Source organism: Mesoplodon bidens (assembly GCF_964165515.1).
Source record: "Mesoplodon bidens genome assembly, chromosome: 2".
Taxonomy (NCBI): Eukaryota; Metazoa; Chordata; class Mammalia; order Artiodactyla; family Ziphiidae; genus Mesoplodon; species Mesoplodon bidens.
The window spans coordinates 46,551,495-46,557,494 of record NC_138177.1 but is presented as its reverse complement, the minus strand read 5'-3'; positions in this window follow the sequence as shown (position 1 = coordinate 46,557,494).

The window sequence follows — 6,000 nt, the reverse complement described above, 5'->3', positions numbered from 1 at the left end:
GATACAAATCATGCAACACTCAACTGGCTGCTCATCTATCTCACCCCTGGTGGGGTGACCATGGGTATCAGTTTGACTGGGGTGGTTCTGGTGTATACCTATGCTCCCCATGTAATTATTACTAGGACCCTTTTCACTCTTAAAAGTGGCTCAGTTTAGACAACAAATTCTATGGATACCCTCCCCCTAGGAACACCATGACTTATTATCCAAACACCAGGAGTCCCTGCAGATATAGTCACTCTGATCTTTCCTCCTCCTTGCTGTCCACTGTGGTAAGTATTCCACCTTGCCCTTTATGATTAAGTGCTTGGCAATTCTGTGATTTTTATCATCTCCACTGAAAGTATGGAGCTCAGTTCCACAGCAGCCTTCTCCCTCCCATCGACCCTGGACTACAAGGATAGCCACTACCAGGTGCTCAAAAAACCTCCTTGCTAGTACATTCTTTATTGCTTTAGTGAAGGGAGTGTCCTCTGGGCTGGCCCAGGGAACTAGTCAGGTGGTGGGTTCTTGAGCCACGTATAATAAATGCTTCTAATATTCCTTCCTTCCTGAGTCTTCTGACCCCTTCCTCGAGACTACACAAGGAAGTCTGGCTTCTCCACTTTGCTTACTGTAGGCCATCATTGAGACCAGGCTTCAAAGAGCCATCCCAGCGAACTATTGGGACAAACTCCGAGCATCCTTGCGAAAACATTCAATCTCGAGTTCTGTGTGAGTATCCCCAAATTAGTGGATCCTCCCAATTGAGCTTCCTGTTTCACCCCCAAATATAACATCTTCCAGATCCACTCCCACACATATTTCTACAGTTCCTGCCGGTACATGTTAGCCAAGTCCCGCAAGATCTTTGGCAGGTATGCTTTTTCTCCCTGAAAGAGAACTTTTTCCTGCCAGTGTGGGCTGTGCTGCAACTTGACTCTGGGTTTTGGCAGAGGCAGTAGTGGTGGGGCCAGGTCTTGAGAAGAAGAAGTAGCCATGGAGAAGGGGACCTGGTTTGGGCAGGAACATTCAGGGGATCTGAAGGGTCAAGATGCTCACCCACCGAGATATGCCCATCCCAGGTCTCAGGGTTCCAGTCTTTCCCTAACAGGGCTCTGCTTTGACATGGATGCCTATCAAGACCATACATTTAGTCTTTTTTTTTTGCAGTTCTGCTACCCTGTGATCAGATCTTGGGCTTGATTTTATGTCTCTCCCACAGTTTCAGGAAATAAGACTTTCCCTTAAAGCCATAGCAGCTCTCTGGCTTTCAGAGCATTCCATGAGTTGGTAGTTAACTGCTCTGAGCCTGTCATTTTCTGTTTCCAAGGTCTCTGGTACCTGTCATTAGCACTGTTTCCAAACTGACTACCACAGCCCCTTGCTCTCCCAATGTCTCGCTCTCCACCCAGTTCACCGCAATTAACCAAGTGAAAGCTTGGGTGCGATCCCACATCAAAGCTATTGCCATCTCTCTTATCACCAGCAAAGGACTCTATTGATTTCAGACACCTAGGAGATACAACCCCAAAATCCATCCTGAGGACTTGCTTTCTTGAACCACTTGTGGAACCAACTGTCTTAGCTCTGTTTTTCTAGAAAATGTATCTGAAGCAAAGACTAAATCTGACTGAGAAGGCAGTAAGAGTGAGTGAAAAGGGGAATGAGGTGGGCTAGGATGAGAAGCAGTGTAAGACGGTGTGTTATCACGCAGGTAACTGCTTCACCACCTACCGCAAAGAGCCCTGGCAGGTTTCTCAGGAGGTATGTCTGCTCAGCCATGCAAGACATCTCCAGACAGGCTGTGTTAGAAAATCATGACTCTGAACAGTCCACAGGAGGCAGGAAGGAAAGAGAGTTTATTTGCCCAGCTCCCCCTCATCTCTTGATTCTCATTGGTCAAAATGTTCCCCAGAGGGAATTAATTCCCTCGGATTCCCCTTTGATGGCTGCTTAGAAGCCACATCCTGCAGTGTGGCACTTCTTCTGATCCAGAAGTAGTGGAAGAGTCACGGACTCCGGACATTGGTCAGCCAGCTTGGCTGTGCAGCAGTAGCTTAGAGGGACCTGACTGGGCAAGTGACTATCAGTCCTAGGTGGCTGAACTACACAGATTTGGTTGGCTGTTCAGGGAGCTGCGGAGGCAGGAGAAAGGCAAGGTCTAGCTGGTGCTATTAGGCTCATAAGGTGCGTCTGATACATCCATCAATAGGCTATTTACATCAACAGGTGGTAGAGCTAGAAATATGATCATCGGGTTAGGACTTTGTGTTATTTATAATTGAGAACCAAGCGACTGGCACTTGAATAATAAGATACCATCTGAATCCAATTTTTTTTTTTTTTTGGTACATGGACCTCTCACTGTTGTGGCCTCTCCTGTTGCGGAGCACAGGCTCCGCACGCGCAGGCTCAGCAGCCATGGCTCACGGGCCAAGCCGCTCCGTAGCATGTGGGATCTTCCTGGACCGTGGCACGAACCCGTGTACCCTGCATCGGCAGGCGGACTCTCAACCACTGTGCCATCAGGGAAGTCCAATTATATATTTTTAAGTATATTTTTATCATGAAAAAGGGAGAAAAGTCACAATATCCAACCTGAATGGCTAAAAGGAAAGAGCTAAACAGTATCAAATGTTGGCAAGGATGTGGAACAACCAGGACTTTAATACATTCCTGGTGGGAATTATTATTTCCACAGTCATTTTGGAAGAAAAATAGCTTGGCAGTATAATCAGAAGGTGAACATATGCATATATTCAATTCCATTCCTATGTATATGCTGAACAGAAGTTTATGTATATTTTTACCAACAGATCTGTATATAAATGTTCATAATAGCACTATTTTTAATAGCCCCAAACTGATAATAACTTAAATCAATAACAGAATAAGTTGTAGTATCATCACACAGTGGAATATTGTATAGCAGTGAAAATAAATGGACGATCGCCAGGAAAGTCATGCACAAACCTCATAAATATAATGTTAAGGGAAAGAAACCAGAGTCAAGGAGTACATACTATGTGATTCCACTATGTAAAGTTGAAAAGCCAACACCATTCATCTGTGGTGTTGGAAGCTAGGGTAGTAGTTACCCTTGAGTGACTGCAAGGGGGCACTTCCAGAGGTGCAGCGATGCTCTGATTCTTCGTCAGGTGCTAGTTTCGTGGGGTTGCTTATCTTGTGAAATGTCATCGAGTGGTATGCTTACGATGGCACACTTTCTTGCATGAATGTTATAAATTGACCATTGAACAACATAGGGGTTAGGAACCTCCCCGCCCCCAGGTGAAAATCCGTATATAACTTTACAGTTGGCCCTCTGAATCCGCGGTTCCACATCTGCGGATGCAACCAACCATGGATTGTGTAGTACGGTAGTATGTATTTAGTAAAAAAAATCCAAGTTTAAGTGGACCTGAGCAGTTCAAACTCGTGTTGTCAACTGCACTTCAGAATAAAATGTTAAGAAACAAGGAGGCAGGACATGATCTCAAAGCCAAGGATAGATCTTTCAAAAACGAATTTAGTTTTATGAAAAGCAATATATTTGTTCTTGTTTTTCCCTTGAACCAGTGTATATTGCATTATGGCAGGGTCCTGGGACTGTGAAAGTGTCAGAGGAAAAAGAAAAGAGGGGTGATGTGAGCATCAGCTGAAGCTGTGGGGAGCAGGCAAGCTCTGCAGGGAAGGTACTTCTCAGCAGCTCCTTGCTGCTGCACTCACAGTTCACCTGCAAACTGTATCATGTACTGGCATGTGCATATCTAGAAAGATGTTTCCCAACCTTTCACAGGCCGTGGCACGTGCAGAAAATGACAACATTGGAATGGCACACACTGGGGTACCAGATGGGGCTCCTGGCAGCCAAAGCCAAGTGGCCTGGTCCTCCAGGTGCTCCCAGGATGAGGGGTATCAACCTCAGCACACCTGTGGGATAATGTCCTCTTAGAGAGAGTGTGGGAAGCCATGGGCCTCCATTATCCGTTTCACGTTCTCCGAACTGGCAGAGGGGAAGAGTCTAGGCTTCCCTTGCCCTTCTGCTCTTGGAGAAACCAGCTCTGCACATGCCTCACGCTGGGATACAGGTCCCATTTGCAGTAATGAAGATCATGGGGTTCAGGGGAGTTGTGCAGCATTCTGGGTCCCTCCTCTATGCTGTGGCCTTACTTCTATTTCTTGCCTCCTTTCCCACCGAACACCCCACTCTGTCTCCCGAGCACATTATGCCCTGGGCACACTGCACTTGTCTGTCATCTGTGAACATCTCCCAAGCCCTTCTCTCTCTCCATCACACCATTCCCTCTGCCAGAGCACTCAGCCTACCATCCCTGTGCTAAGCCCTCCACTTCTCCGTGCAGCCTCTTTCTATACACTGAGGCCACTACCACACTGTGATTTGTGTTACAACCGTGTGTGTGTGTGTGTGTGTGTGTGTGTGTATGTATGTGTATGTGAACATCCTCATGGTCCCTGATTTCCTATCTTGCCCACAGTAGGTGCTCAACAGTTATTTCTCAAATGACTTCCATGCTGCAGAGGGACCCTGGCACTAACTCCACCCCTGTTCTTGGTGGTCACTCATTGTCCCCTTGGGTCCGGATCCCCAGCCTCTCAGGGACCTTTCAGCCATTTCAAACTCTGCCACTCCACTGCCAGGGGCCTGGAGCCATGCCGCCTGAATGAGACACATCCTCATTGCCCAGACCCCCTCACCTCCCCTAGCTCACACCTTTGGGGTTGGCATTAGACTAATTGTGGTGTGACACAGGGAAAGGGTCACGGTGACTCAGCCTCAGTGCTGACTCCCCTCATTCAAGCGCCAACCTGCAGTACCAGCATGTGGCCACAAGGGGCTCTCTGGGGCGACCCTTTGCCCAGGGGAGGAGGGCGCTGTGGGAAGTACTGCCCGGATAGACAAGGAACTGCTCAGGGGTTCTGCCCCTCTCCAAGTGCTGAAGGCCACTGCCCGCCTTGGCTGCCTTATCCTGATGTTTTACCCTTAGCTGTCTAGCAGCTGTTGTTTTCTCTCTTAACACATTACTCCTTGCTTTCCGTGAGCCTCTCTTCTGGCCACCCACTCTACTGACCAATAGCCACCACAGGGGCAAGTCACCTCCACTTTTGTCAGCTCCACTTCCTTTAGATGAGGGCCAGACCTACACCATGAGCTCCCCGTCTTTCAGGATGTGGGCTGGAAAATTGTCCTGTTCCATCTCTTCAACACCTCCCGACTCCGCCCCCTTCTGTCTCCCCAGGGCCACCCAGGTTCGGGGCTCCCTGACTCTGCCAGGATTAAGGCAGTGGCTTCCTGGATGACCCCCTGTCCGCAGACAGCCCCCTGCCCATCAACTCTCCACCCTGGAGCCAGAGAGATCTTACTCCCATCAGACTCTGGCCTTCAGTCGTTCCCCAAGTGCCAGACACTCAAATAGTACCCCAGGCTCCCCAAGACCCAGCTGCCTGATTCTCCAGCCTCACGTCCCTCTCTTGCCCTCCAACCAGTAGTACTGAAATACTTGTAGTTGCTCAACACAGCGTGGTGTGTCAAGCCTTTGTACTTTGCACATGCTCTTCCTGTGGCCTGATCATCTCCCACCCCTCCCCCACCTTCACCCTTGCTCCTCATACTTCCTTCACCTGGTTGAGCCCTATGCATCCTTAAAAGTGCCAATTCCCCTGTGAAGCCCTCCCTAACCCACAACTCCTTCCCATGCCCCAGACCCCCTCCTCTGAATAGATCCAGTCCCCAAACACACGTCTCTCATTGTATTTGTCACTCAGAGTTGTGATCATGACTCGTGCTGTCCTGTCTCCTCCACCCTCTGTGTACCTCTGTGCGGGACCGGGGTGGCACACTGTCTGAAAGTTGTTGCACCGAGGTAGCTCCCTCTCTGCACCATCACCTGCCACCTTGATCAAGTCCTTTAAATGCTCTGAACTTCCGTTTGCTTATCTGCAAAATGGAAAGACGTGAGAATCGGAAGGGGGCACACACATTCAAGAACTTTA